Source organism: Nannospalax galili, unplaced genomic scaffold, assembly GCF_000622305.1.
Source record: "Nannospalax galili isolate Female #2095 unplaced genomic scaffold, S.galili_v1.0 scaffold169, whole genome shotgun sequence".
NCBI lineage: Eukaryota > Metazoa > Chordata > Mammalia > Rodentia > Spalacidae > Nannospalax > Nannospalax galili.
The window spans coordinates 6429163-6444164 of NW_008360327.1; the positions used below are offsets into that span (position 1 = coordinate 6429163).

General features: G+C 39.7%; 1 protein-coding gene across 8 annotated transcripts in view; it reads right to left on the reverse strand.

Annotated features, from left to right (window-relative positions):
- Positions 1 to 15002, reverse strand: part of Ldlrad4 (low density lipoprotein receptor class A domain containing 4) — a 474517-nt gene that overhangs the window by 271739 nt on the left and 187776 nt on the right. The window lies entirely within an intron of this gene.

The window sequence follows — 15002 nt, forward strand, 5'->3', positions numbered from 1 at the left end:
ATGGGAAGCCAAACAGAATACTGGCCCAAGGTTAATGCCTCCCACTTTCCCACCTCTGTGTCTTGCACACCTCTGCTTCCTCATACACCACCTGCTCTCATTCTGTGCATTCATTTCTCTAGACAATCCTACCTGTGAGGGTATGAAGATAGTTCTACAGGGAGCAAGGCTTTCCCTGGAGCATGAGCTCCTAAGGGAGCGGGGAAAGCCCATTTTCAATTTTAACCTGAATGGCATTTTAAACCAAACAAAACAGCACCAAAGCTCTGAACGTAGCAGCCTAATAGCTCAGGATTTATTTATCTGTTTGTTTTGCTTTCTAATTTATTTATTTTAGAGCTTCTGGAGAAAGACCTTATTACATTGAGGGGAATAAAAACAATCGTGGAGATGCCATAGGAGGGACTAGCATCCTAATGCTGTAGAGCTTAGAACCAGGACAGGGACAACAGGCTCAAACCCCAGCCGGTGAGAGGGGAAGTCCAGAAGAATTTGGCAATGTAAACCAGTTTTTAACTCTTCTGTGCCTATGTCCCTCTCCCAGGGACACCTGGGTTGGACTGCTCTGGGAAAGATAGCTCTAACCCATCAAGTCTCTTTGAGGACTTAGAGTGGATGAGACAGACATGTCTACCGACTCCAGAGCCCCTGGTACTTGTCTCTCCATTTAGGATTATTCCTAGTACTCCACACAATGATGCAGCTTCAAGAACTGAAAGAGGTTGATTCTGAGACTCTGGAGAAAACAAGGCTAATCTGGCCCCAGCACACCTGAGTGATAGAGGAATTCAGTTCCAGCACAGAAGCATGACCCACAGCACCACCCCATGACTCACCCTACTTTACAAGAATCAAAAAAGTAAGGTATCTTCTATTCCAGTCTTCACAGCCCTCTACCAGGATAAGGAGTTACAGAAAGAAAAAGTTAAAGAAAAACAAAAGGGACACCTCTGATACCCTAGATAATCTCTGTTAATGCTCAAACCCCACCTCCTCAAAATAAATCAATAGGTAAGGGACTCAAAGAAAATATTTATTCCCATGTCACAGAGCCCCATGCCACATCTATATTCTCTCATCTATTGCAAGTTATCAAAAAAGAACTAAGTCCTGTGAGGCACAAAAGTAGCGATGCTTCATGTCATCCATCTACTCCTGCACCTTCGAAATTCCCCTTCAGGGAAACACCTGGACCCTTAGGGCTATTAGAGTCCTTGTTCTTTTTTCAATCATGATCTTTCAGCAACACAGGGAAAAGCTAGGAAGCTTCTCTGAGAACCCATCCTGACTCATCAGACCTTAACTTTAGCTTATGATCTTACATGGAAAGGTCAGTGCTTAGTCCTAAGTATAGAGTATGAAAGAGTAAAGCATGCAATACACAAATATGATGCTATGTAAATAACCTATAACACTCACGTGGTACAGGGCTTCAGAGCATCTGCCTTTCTTCCTAGCACTCTAGCCCACTTCCACCCCTGGGAGTATTTTTTCTTTTCTTAAGTTAACTGTCTTTATTTCTATCATTATCCAGGTGTCTCTGGACCAATTCATTCAAGGGCACAAGAATCTGGAAATCTCAGTGGATGCTACCTCCACTCTAATCCATGCCTCTTATTCTGTTTCAAAATAAGAAGTTAAAATAAAGGGAGTATAAGAGGGGTGCTGGGATACAGCTCAGTGGTAGAGTACTTGCTTAGCATGTGTGAGGCTCCAGATTCAATTCCCAACACCATGCCAAAAGAAAGAAAGAAGTATTTAAATCACCTGGAAAATAACTGTTATGCATATGTTTAAGAGTTCCCTTCCCTCACAAGGTCTTGACATGATTAACAAGTGACTTGTTGTCTTAAAGGTTATATCATAACAAATTTAAAAATATTTAAGACAAGTTTCTTATACACCTCTTAATTGTGTAGGTTTGATTTCATCCTGATAAATCTATTTCCTAATAAAAGGCATTTATCATATGAATTAATGCAGAGTAGCTAAATAAAGTTGGATAGTAACTCTAAGCACAAACATGGCCAAAATATTCCCAATAACCAAACATGATCAAATTTAGATAGTAATTACCAACGCCAGTCTCAGGAGCTGGTATGAAAATATTTGAGTAAATCTAACAGTATTTTGTTAAGGATATGTCTGTATTTACCCAATATACCTATATTTTTAAAAATTATTTCACCTCCAGTCAAAACAGGAAAGCAAATAAAAAAACTAGTTTAGAGTCAGACCCAGTGACACACACCTGTAAGCTCAGCAATAAAGAAGAGCAGAGAACTGGGTTTGAGGTTATCCTGGGCTACATAGTATGCTCAAGGCCAGCCAAGCTACAGAGTGAGCTTACCTCAAAAATACATATTATTACATTTACATGTTTAGAAAATATTATACTGCAACATACCAAGCAAAACTTGCAAATGTTCTAGAAATAATGATAAAATACTAACTGAAAACAGACTTTTAAGAATGTATATAAGATATAATGGGTTAATAGTTTGTTCTATCAGTGGGCTATCATTGTATCTAATACATGTGGGCTTAATCTTCCCACATGTATTAGCAATAAATAAGAGGCAATTACTTAATAATCTAGAGGCAAGATAACCACAAGCAATATGGTGAAAAATCATTTATTCTCAAAACAGATCCCTAGAGAACAATCAAGCACTTTACACAGATTCCCCACAGGGATCTCACATGACTTCCCTTCCCTTGAGGAGAGGCCTAAGGAGTGCCCCACCACCACCACCACCACCACCACCACCGATGGTCTCCCCACTTACTACCACGAAGCATGGTCCCACTGGAATCATGAAGGCAATCCGCTTACCTCCTTAGTGAAGAAACAGTGAAATTATTTCATGTTGGAAAGATAAAGCAAGCCAGGCATGGTATCATGGGCCTATAATCCCAGGACTCGGGAGGCTAAGACAGAAGGTTTGGGGCCAGTCTGTGCTACACAGCAAGGCCCTATGAAAGAAAGAAGTTAAACAGAGAACAGGCAGAATCTAGCACCTCACAGGCAATGTACAGGACAGAATTTCTACCTGAACTCTCAAAGATCTCTCTGTGCACACAAAGACACATGTAATGATAATGATTAAACGCAGTGATCAGGCCAGGACTGTAGCCCAATGGAAGAGCACTTGCCTGAGATACACAAGGCCTGAAATTTTATCTCAGCATTGGAAAAAAACGACAACAAAGTAATAATCATTTTGAGTCAGTGTTGTTAAGCTAACTCGCCTTGCTTCAAAACATTAAGAAAGAATGCTAGGATTAGAGAGATGGCTCAGTGGTTAAGAGCACTGGCTGCTCTTGCAGAGGAGCTGGGTTTGGTTCCCAGCACCCACATGGTGATTAACAACCATCTGTAACTCCAGTTCCAGGGGATCAGACACCCTCTTCTGACCTCTGAGGGTATTGCAAGGCACAGGTGCACTTACACACATGCAGGTAATACACTCATACATAAAATAAATAAAAAAAATAAGATCCATGCAAACTAGAGCAGACAAAAACCCAACACAGAAGTGAGGAAGTGAATGAACAGCAGACCCCAATCCTAGCTGAAGAAATATTGGCAACTGATTACTGCTGGGTGAAGAAGAGCTTATGATCTTCCTAAAACAAGGGATTCTAGATAGGCTAACTAGACCTCAGTGGATGGACTTGCACTGGGGAGTGTCTGGGGACACTGACTTGACACAATAGGCCTTAACACAAATGACAGAATGTATGAATTCAAGTGGGGGAGCTATGGAAGGGTGTCAGTGGAGAAGGGGGTATAAAGATAATTAAGGCTGACTGAGATGTTATGTATGAAATACACAAAAATTCAATTAAAAAAATTAAAAATACTAAAGTATTAAAAAGGAAGTGATGTTAATAGAAATTTTTAAATTTAAAAAAATTTTAATTAAAAAGAAAACAGTAATCTGCGCTCACAGCACAGAATTTACAAAACCAAGACAAACTTTCTATAAACTAAAGAAGGGAACAAAAGAAAAAAAGCAAAGCAAAAGGAAAATAACAGGCACCTTGGCTTCCTGAAGCAGCAAGAAATACTACTAGCCAGCCACATGTCACTGCTCCTTCCCAAACATGCTCCTGGCCTTCTGTTTTTCTTAATATGTCAGATTTAGTTGACTCTAAGGTAATATAACTGTAAGACACTATTCTACAGGACAATAAGAAAAATAAAACACAAGCAATTTTAAGTCATATGCCAGTTCTATAGATGTGGAAGCAGGAGAAGAAAATGCTTCAGATTAATGAGTTATGGGTTCTTAAGTTTTCCAAGTTATTAAAAATGCTTTCCCAAAACAATGAGTCTTTCTGCAAGGAACAATATATTCTAAAATGAAATGGAGATCTTTTTTAAAGGTTAAATTTTGTTTTTTTTATCATTCAATTTTATGTCTTACAGGGCTTATAGGGAGTTCAATACTATATAACTGTATTAATTCAACTGTGAACCTAGAAACTTGCACCCACTTGTGAAAGAGATGTACTCTTGCTCTGGAGTGTGTTACTGAATATGTTAAAGCTGTAGTGAAATGCTTCTTCTAATTATGTATTTATTAAAAATTTTAAAAAATAATGATTAAAAAAATGCTTTCCCAGCTTTTAGCAACAAGGAGGCCAAAAAGATCTGCCCTCCCAAGAACATTAGATCACACGGGCCTCCTTATCCTCCACCTCCCAACCCTCAAGCCTCTAAATAAAATGGTTTGATTCCTCCACACACATACACAAAATGCTTTCCTAGAATCAACTTTTAATGGCTTAAAATAGGTGTGTACATGTGACTATGTTGTGGCACTAGGGATCAAAAGTGGAGCCTTGTTAAGTGTAAAAAACATTTTCTACTACCGAGACACCCCTAGGCCCTGACTATATATTTTTATATACACCATCAAATTACCCCCCAAAAGTTCATTTGTTCAACTACTTAATATTTATTGAGTCCTTAATTTCTAGGAAGTGTTGGGGTTCCTGCCCTCAGGAAGTTGGGAGAGAGACACTAGTGGAAAAAAACCCACAAATTTATGACCAGAGATTACGATAAGGACTGGGTGTGGTGCCGTACACCTTTAGTCTCAGCACGTGTGAGGCAGAGGCAGGGGGGGCTCTATGAGATCCAGGCCAACATGGTTTACATAGCAGGTTCCATGCAAGCAGGGGCTATCAAAAAAAAAAAAAAACCACACACCCACCAAATTACGATAAGGGCTATAGAAAAAAAAAAAAGGTCTGTGAGGCATACAAAGTCAGGTCCACCACCCTATCAATACACAAGCCATATTTCATGAGACCCTGACCAGGAGCATTCATACCATTTAGATAGGCAGTGGTTCAGCTTTGTTTTGTTGTGTTTATTTTGTTTTGTTTTCAAGCAGAATTGGATTTTTATATAATGCTTTTATTAATTCTTTGAGAATTGATACATGCATACAATGTGTTTTGAGTGTCTCCAACCCCCACTCTTCCACTCCACCTAACTCCTCCCAGATCCACCCGCTATCCTCCCACACTCCCTCCTACCTTCATGTCCTCCTTTTTAAAAAAACAACCGAGTCCAATTTGTGCTACCTGTGTACACGTGGGTATGTGGTCCACTGGAACTGGGGAAACCTACCAAGGACCACACCCGTATTGAAAACTGACTCCCTTACCCAGCAGCCATTAACTATCAACAGATTCTCAGCTAGAGGTGGGGGATGAGCTCCTCCCCCTCCATGCTAGAATATTGATTGGCTTGATCTTGTGCAGGTCTTGTGCAGGCAAACAGAGATTGTGAGTTCATGAGTGCAGAGGTCCTGTCATGTGCAGAAGACACTGCTTTGCTCCAGTCCTACCTGACTTTTGGCTCTTACAATCTTTTTGCCCTCTCTTCTGAAATGTTCCCCGAGCATTGCAGGGAGCGGCTATGACATAGATGTCCCAATTATCTCTGAGCATTTATTCACTACACTTTGACCAGCTATGAATTTCTGCATTAACTGCTATTCACTTCATAAAGAAACTTCTCTGATGAGGACTGAAAGCTTCATTAATCTATGGGTATAGAAATAGGTATTTAAAGGGAAGTTTGGTACTATGTCCATTTAGCAAAATAATAGTAGTAGGTTCACCCCAATGGCCTATGAGCTCCCCAGCCACAGATTCTTAGCAAGACTTATAGTACCAGACATGCATTTCCTCTGGTGAGAGTGGGCCATAAATCCAATCAGAAAGCAGTTGGTTACCTTCATAACACTTATGCCACTATTGCATCCATGGGCATATCTTGCCATGTCAGTCTTTATTGTAGGTCATAGGATTCACTGATGGATACAACTGTTGATGACTTTTCCCCAGCAGCCTACACAGCACTTTCTGGTACTATGAAAGCTAACCAGCAGGAAGGAAGATTTCTAATCAACACCAACTTGATTTCTCTATGCCCTGTGACCAAAGTGTGTGATGTCTTCAGCAACAGGGTCTTACTATCAAGATCTGGTGGGTAATCAAGAGTCATAGCAATACCTAGTGTTGTCTGGTGGGGGTGTCTCTAAGCCATACTTAACCACCAAGGGTTAGAACTTCTTAAAAGATTTTTAAAATATTTTATTATTTTTTAAAATTTTATGTGTATGAGTGTATTGCCTGCATGCATGCAAGTGCACCTATATCATGCAATGCCTGTGGAGGTCAGAAGAGGGCATCAGATCCCCTAGAACTGGAGTTATAGATGGTTATTAGCTGCCATGTGGGTACTGGGAACCAAACCCGAGTTCTCTGCAAGAATAGTCAGTGCTCTCAACCACTGAGCCATCTCGCCAGCCATTTAAAATATATTTTTAATACAAATTTTTAAGTATGTGTGGGAAGAGAAAGAAAGATATTTATGGAAAGAGTAAAGTACACCAAGAACATGCTGAGGATCTGAAAAGAGATTTGCAGTTCATTGTTCTTTTTAATTTTTTTTTCATTATTTATATTCATTGTACATGGTACTGTATACATTAGGACACTTTCACACAAGTACACACTGTATACTGAACACATACTTCCCATAGTCCACTATCCTCTGCTCCCCTACCCTGCTCCCATTAGTTCCCTTTGCTCTCTTAGCTTTTAATTTTCATGACATACATGCATACATATTATGTACCTATATAAAAATCTAGGAACCATTAATGAGAGAAAATATACAATATTTGTCTTTCTGAGACTGGATTAACTATATACAGTAATATACAATTATCTATATATCTACATCTATATAGATAGATGTATCTATATATAAATCGATACATAATAATTTTCTTTATCCACTCCTCTGATGTTGGATACCTAGGTTGGTTCCATAACTACTTACTATTGTGAATAGTGCTGCAATAAATACTGATATACAAGTATCTCTGTGGTATGTTGACTTGGAGTCATTTGAGCAAATACCCCAGAGTGGTATACCTGGGTCAGAGAAGAGATCTATTTTGTGCTACCCATGTACACATGGGTTTTTTGAGGAAACTCCATATTGATTTCCATAGTGACTAGACTAGTTTACATTCCAATCAGCAGTGTATAAGAATTCCCTTTTATTCATGTCCTCGCCATCATTGGTTGTTATTTGTTTTCTTTTTCTTTTATTAATATTTTATTTATTATTTTCATTTTATATGTATGGGTGTATTACCTGCATGTATGTGAGTACATCTGTGTCATACAATGGCCACAGAGGTCAGAAGAGGGCATCAGATCCCTTGGAATTGGAGTTATGGATGGTTGTTAGCCACCATGTGGGTGCTGGCTTTCAAACCTGAGTCCTCTGCAAGAGCAGTTGATGCTCTTGCTCCAGTCCCGTTATTTGTTTTCTTAATAACTGCCATTTTGACTGGTAAGATGAAATCTCAATGTGATTTTTATTTTTATTTCTATGATAGCTACTGGGAGAGAACACTTTTTCATATGTTTCCTGGTCATTTACATTTCATCATTTGAGCTGCTCATTTTTATATCATTTATTGATTAGGTTGCTTGACTCTTATTTACATTTTTTAGTTCTTTGTATAATCTAGATATTAATCCTCTGTCAGATATATATCTAGCAAAGATTTTCCCTCAATGTGTAGGCTATCACTTCACTCAATAAACTGTTTTATCTGCTGGGTAAAGCCTTTTAATTTCATGATATTCCATTTGTCAATTGTTGACACTGTTTCCTGAGCAACTGGAGTCCTATTCAGAAAGTTCTTGACTATGCCTATGCCTTGAAGTGCTTTCCCCACTTTTTCCTCTAACAGTTTTTGGATTTTCAGGTCTTACTTTAAAACTCTTTGATGCATTTGTACTGATTTTTGTACAGAATGAGAGGCAGGGATCTAACTTCATTCTATATGTAAATATCAAGCTTTCTCAACACTATTATTGATGAGGCTATCTTTTCTCCAATGTATATTTTTGGCATATTTGGCAACAATCACATGTTATAGCTGTGTGGATTTATATCTGGGTCCTTTATTCTATTCCATTGACCTACATGTCTGTTTTTGTGCTGGTACCATGCCATGTGTGTATGTGTCCATCCCCGTCATGTACATGTGTGCATCTATCACTCTCTGCCTTATTTTTCAAGGCACAGTCTCTCACTGAACCTAGAGCCCAGCGGTTCAGCCATGTTAGCCAGCCAGCAAGGTCCAGTAATCCTCCTGTTTCTGTTTCCTCTGTGTGAGAATTGCAGGCATGAACTGCCACACCCATCTTTTTATGTGGGTGCTAGGGATCCAACCTCAGGTACTCATCCTTTCAAGGCAAGCACGTTTACCAGCTGAGTCATCTCCCCAGCCTTATGCTGTTTTATTACTATGGCTCTGTAGTATAACTTGAAATCAGACATTGTCATACCTCCAGCATATTCTTTTTGTTCAGAATTGCTTTGGCTACCCAAGTTTTTCTTGCTTCTATGTGAATTTTAAGACTTTTTTTCTATTTCTGTGAAGAATGACACTGAGATTTTGAAGGGGATTGTACTGAACCCTTAGATTTGCTTCAGCCATTCCACAATATTAATTCTTATGATACATGAGCATGGGAGTCTTCAGCTTCTTTCTTCAGTGGTCAAAGTTTTCATTGTAAAGCTCTTTCATTTTCTTGGTTAGGATTATTCCAAGGTCTGGCTTTCTTTTCTTTTCTTTCTTCCTTTTTGGGCAGGGGAAAATTATGATTGGAGTTATTTCCTCATTTCTTTTCCAGTATGTTTATTATTGATATATCAGAAGGCGAATGAATGTTGTACACTAACTTTGTAAATCCTTGGGCTTTTTAAGCTCATCTAAACCAAAGGAGATCCAAACCTTGCATTAGCACAGCTCCACCAGGTGTTCATACTCTGAGGCAATTGTGGTCTACATTTTAAAAGTCATTAACGTAAGCAGGTGAATGGAGAACCAATGCCTTTTCTTGTTCATCTTGACATGTAGTCACACTGTTAGTGCAATGCCTCAGTGTGGAATAAAATTTATCCCAGATAATCACATACCCCTCAATTAATGAAGGGGATGTTTTATTTTCTTATAAGATACATTTATTTGTGTGACTCAAATAAGAAAAGAAATTAGACACCCTCTATAATTATATTCAGATTGGTCTTTGAGTCAAGTACTTGAATTAAGCAGGATTTAAGCAGAAATGCACCATAATGGGTATGTTTATAACAGAAAGACAGAGAGAGACACAGAGAGAGAGAGAAAGAGAGAGAGATCTTCTCTTTCACACTAATTCTTAGGTTATCCAAAATATTCTACAATAGAAAAACAATCAAAAGAAAGTCTTGAAACCAATCCCACTATGTGCTTGTGCTTCCTTTACTCTTCCATTGCACAATGTTTCAGACTGTGTTAAATTTACAGAGACAGGCAAAAGAGCCCAGGCCTATACAGTCCTGGCCTTAAACTGCTGCTATAAACAGTCATTTAATTTTATTGCTAAGTCAGTGTCTGGTGTCGAAAGGTCAAGGGCTCAAATCCACCTTCATTTGTCACACCCCAACCTTAGCACCCTGATGATTGTATTTCTCCTCACAGAGGACACATACTTCATCCTGTAAGTGTGGGGAAACCTCTGTGCACATCCTTCTAAGTCCTCTCACACAGTGCCAAGGGGAAGCGGTAGGCTGAAACACCACAACAGTGGGAACAACATGGTGCAAGTTGTAAGTCAGTCCCCACCAGCATTGTAAGAAATTGCACCTTGCATGGTTAGATCTGCCTCCCCCTCCTTCAGGATTACAGGGCCTTGCCCTACCCCCACACCAACGTCCCCTTTCAGAGGCAGACAGAATGATTATGCATGTCTGGGAATTCCAGAATAGGTAGGTTTATTATAAAGGAGACGCATCCTCTCCAGTAAGCAAAATCACCATGTGCTCCACAACAACCAAGGGGCAAAGGGGACACCCGTAGTCCCTGATGGGCTTGTAGTCCTTGTGGTTCTGTGTAATTTCAGACACTCCATCTATTCTATAACAAAGAAAATGACCAAGTAGCATCATCCATGTTATTTCTTGATACATAGGGGCTCTAAGCTTCCCATTCACAGATCACTGCTATTTCCAGAAAGCCTGGGAACTCACCAAAGAATCCCTAGTACTTCAGCACCATTTTCCCAGTCAAGACACAGAATTATTACCAGATGAAAGGGGTCAAAGTCGCCTGAAGAGTGGGGGACGTTATCAACCAAGAATCCAAGATGGTGAGGTCAGGAAGTCTCAAGTACAATGCTACAAGAAAAGGGGAATCTAGGCAAGCAATTTCATTATGGGGGGAAGGTGGGTACTGAGGCTTGATTCCAGTTCTTTACACATGCCAGGCAAATGCTCTATCACTGAGCATTTTGTCAGTCACAAGTACATGTGAAACTGGTATTTCTAAAAGTCACACAGAAAAACTCATCAGGAATTCTTTACTCAGTCTAAAGAACGGGAGTTGGGAAGGAATGGTCTCTCACAACAAAGAAAACAGTCTTTTTTTTTTTGGAGGGCAGAACATGAGATGTCCACAGGAGGCCATCCAGGAGCCTTTCTATACTCATGTCACCAGCAGCACCCACATACCTTCTGTGCCAGCACAGGGCAGTGCAGGGTGCTGTGTGTGCGAGAACTCATCAACAGGGAAAACACTTGGAATGATAAAAACAGTCACAGAGCCGCACACCAACTTTCTCACCCAGATTAACTTTTATGCCCTGAGTACTGACTAATGAGCTAGAAAAAAAGTTTGTGACTGTGATCAAATTCTTATAATAGAATTATAATTAAAGACATGGAAATGAACTTGTTAGTTTACATCCTCCCTTCCTTGCATGGTATTTTAAGAACATATATTCCAGTGTACGGTATGATTTGGGTTTCAAAAAACTTGAATACAAATTCTACCTCTGGCATCAACAGGCTATATCTCATTGTTTCTTTAAGTATTCATTTTTCATGTCTAAAATGAGATTAATGCCTACTTCTTAAAACTTTTTGTGAAGATTTGATTTGATACATAAAGTGCCTGGTGCACTGCTTGACCCATGCTATGTAAATACATTGTAACTGATAATATTGCCTTGGTTCATCACTATTACCACATAGTCCACGGCATTTCCCCAGAGGTTCCCAGGGTGCCAGAGAGGGAACATGTCTGTAAAAGAATACAGACTCATATTCCATGCAAGTGGACCATGTGTGTTTGGCTCACTGTGATAAAACTTAATGCCTGGTACTCAGGAACTCCTCTGTGTCAATGTGGGAGTGTTGACCAGAATACTCTCGGAATCTCAGGCTATACTGTCTAAGCATAGGGCCCAGGCTATGGTCACAGTGTCACTGCACTCTAAGCCTATGTATATCTGGATACTCATTTGGGGAGGCAAAAGAAGCAGTGAAAATCAGAAAACGGTAACACCAAAACTACTAGAGGAAAGGGTGCAGCACATGCACTTACCAGAGTGGTCAGAGTTCAGGATGTAAAACTACGCACCAAAGATGCTCTAGAAAGGTAGCCAATCTCCAAGGTACCTCTCAACCTTATAGGACATCAGCCTAGACGTAGCTAAAATGTTGATCTCTTGTTCAACTATAAGGAAAGGCCAAGTCATTTTCCAGGACACACTCTTTATAGGAGAGGGAGGGAACAGGAATGAGAGGTGTTGCTTTCTAACGTTCCTCTGTTAGGTGGTTAGCTCATTTGATTCAGACGCCACCTTCATTTACTGAGTCTGCATGTCTCACCAGAGCAGGGCCTATCTAGATAATTCTAGCTCTCTGTCACCCAACATCCTCCTCCAGCATCCATTCTCACTTTGCAAAAGAAAATTGGGAAGATACAAAGAAAGAAAGACAGTAAAATCCCCCTCTAACGCTACTTCATCCATCTATAGAGTCCTTATTCCTTGAGTAGTGAGAAAAATTCCTTTTCAGAGATGAAGACATGGTTCAGTGGTTAAGTACCCTGGCTACTTTTGCGGAGGACCGAGGTGCAGTTGTTAGCACCCACATGGCAGCTAACAACTGACCTTAACTCCAGTTCCAGGGGATCCAATGCCCTCGTCTGATCTCCAAGGGCACCAGGCACATACACAGTGCACTTGTATACGTGCAGACAAAATATTCACACACATAAAATAAAAATAAATAAAATCTTTAAAAATTGCTTGTCACCTTTTTTATTACCTATTTTTAAAATACTTATTTAGGGGACAGAGTCTGACTATGCAGCCAAGATTGGCCTAGAACTCAATATTTTCCTGCCTCAGCATCCCAAGTACTAGGAACACAAGTGTATATCACCACACTGGGCCAATTTTTTAAAATTTAAAACTGTATCATAAGAGCTCTGCAAGGGCAAGAAAACTCATTCGAAACATCATTTTAATACCTACACTATATTTCAGCATGAGGATGCGTCATTATCATCTAGTCATGTGTTATCTAGGGACTGTTTTGCCATATTTTATTGCTGTTATCTTTCCAAGTTTTGATTGTATCAGCCAATGTGTAGGCAATCTCTTCTAATCTGTCATCTCTAAATGTGGTAAGCATGTTTTTCATCATCTCTTCCCAAATGCTTGACAAAAGCCTTTAGATACAATCATTTCCTTCCTGGTTGACATTTATCCATTCAGCAACATTCTTTGAGTTTGCCAAGTGAGAATTCAAATTATGGAAAAGTTCCCTGGTCGTCATAGGTATCTGGTTGCTTCATTCATTCAATACATGTTTACTAAGCTATCTATGAAACTGTCTGCAGGGCCAGCGAGATAACTCGGTGGGTAGAAGCATCATGGTAGCCGATGACCTGAGTTCAATCCCCAGATCCTATGGAGGGAAAGAACTGGATCCCCAGAGTTGTCTTCTGACCTCCACACAAGCTCTGGAGCACACATGCCTACAAAATCAATCTCCACACAAGCTCTGGGGCACACATGCCTACAAAATCTCTCTCTCTCTCTCTCTCTCTCTCTCTCTCTCTCTCTCTCTTCCCCCCTAAAATAAAGAAATAATTTTAAAACTCTGCAAAATACTATAAATACTTATGTGAGAACATTTGACTTTCATTCACAGAAATAGATACAGATTTTAAAATCTCTACAGTTGCATTTTTTTCACTTAAAACTCTAAGAGATATGGGGCTGGAGAGATGGCTCAGCGGTTAAGAGTACTGACTGCTCTTGCAGAGGACTCAGGTTCGATTTCCAGCACCCACATGGCAGCTAACAACTGTCCGTAATGCCAATTTCAGGGACTCTCTTCTGTCCTCCACAGGCATTGCACAACACGGGTGCACTTACATACATGCAGGCAATACACACATACACATAAAATAAAAATAATAATAAATTTAAAATAAATAAATAAAATAAAACTCTAAGAGATGTAAACTTTTTCATAGTCTTTTTTTAAACTAAAAAAAGTCCTTACGGAGCCAAAAATATATTTTGGTAATATATCTAGATTATAAAATTTTTTCATGTTATCAGAAAAAAAAGTTCTGTAATTCAAGAGCTTTTAGCCATTGGGCAGCTGATGCTGAACAATTGTTTCTGAAAATGGAATGCTTGTAATGAAAGCACACATTCAGCAGACAACAGTAGCTTCCTTTGGTTTAAAAAAAAAATGGCGAAAGGAGGTACCTGACATCATCACAGAAACAAAGAAAAATCACAAAGGTATAAGCAAAAGGGCTCCAAGGGCCACAAGCCTCAGAAGAAGGTGGGAAAATCAGGAAAAAAAGCTTTTCTAAAAGTCAGTATTCAATGCTGAAAATATCATGAAAAGTGTGTCAGATGTTCTCATTCTAAGTGAGAAATGACAAAGTATGTCAAGATTGAAAACTGACTTGGCAAAGTGCCATCACTCAGCCACACTGTGTTTCACTGTGCAGTTGTCCCTAGATAAGGACAAATTCCTCTTGGAAACTGCCTCTGTGAAGTAAAACCACAAACACCAAGCAAATGCAAGGCTCAACTGATGTGGACTGGTGGTAGGCCTGCTGGAAGAGAGACCTTTTGAAGGGACACATAATGAAAATCAGTCTGGGTATGGGTATGGTTGGTTCAGTTGAAGAGAAGAACCAGGGCTCAAAGCAGGTCCATTCTCCACAAGCATAACCCCACATAATACCAGCCTCATCCAAGGGGCAAGCCTGAGCAGGTATCATTTCTTCCAAGTCTCTCAGCTCTGCTGGAAAGAAGTACAGCTCCAGACCTGAGGGGCATATCATGTGGAGGTCTGGGCTCCCCTGGACCGGTCCTTCTGGCTCACAGTGAGAAAAAGACAATTTGCTATGCCACCCTCAGCAGTAAGTCTCTCACACTTCTATTTATACGTGTTAGAGCAATGTGCTTACAAAGTACCAGAAAATACAGAAACTGAAGTGACCTTGAATATGTAAGTCCTTCTAGTAGAATCAGTGTTTGCGAAATGGCCCTTTTTTTTACAGGGTAAAAATTTAAAAAATAATAAT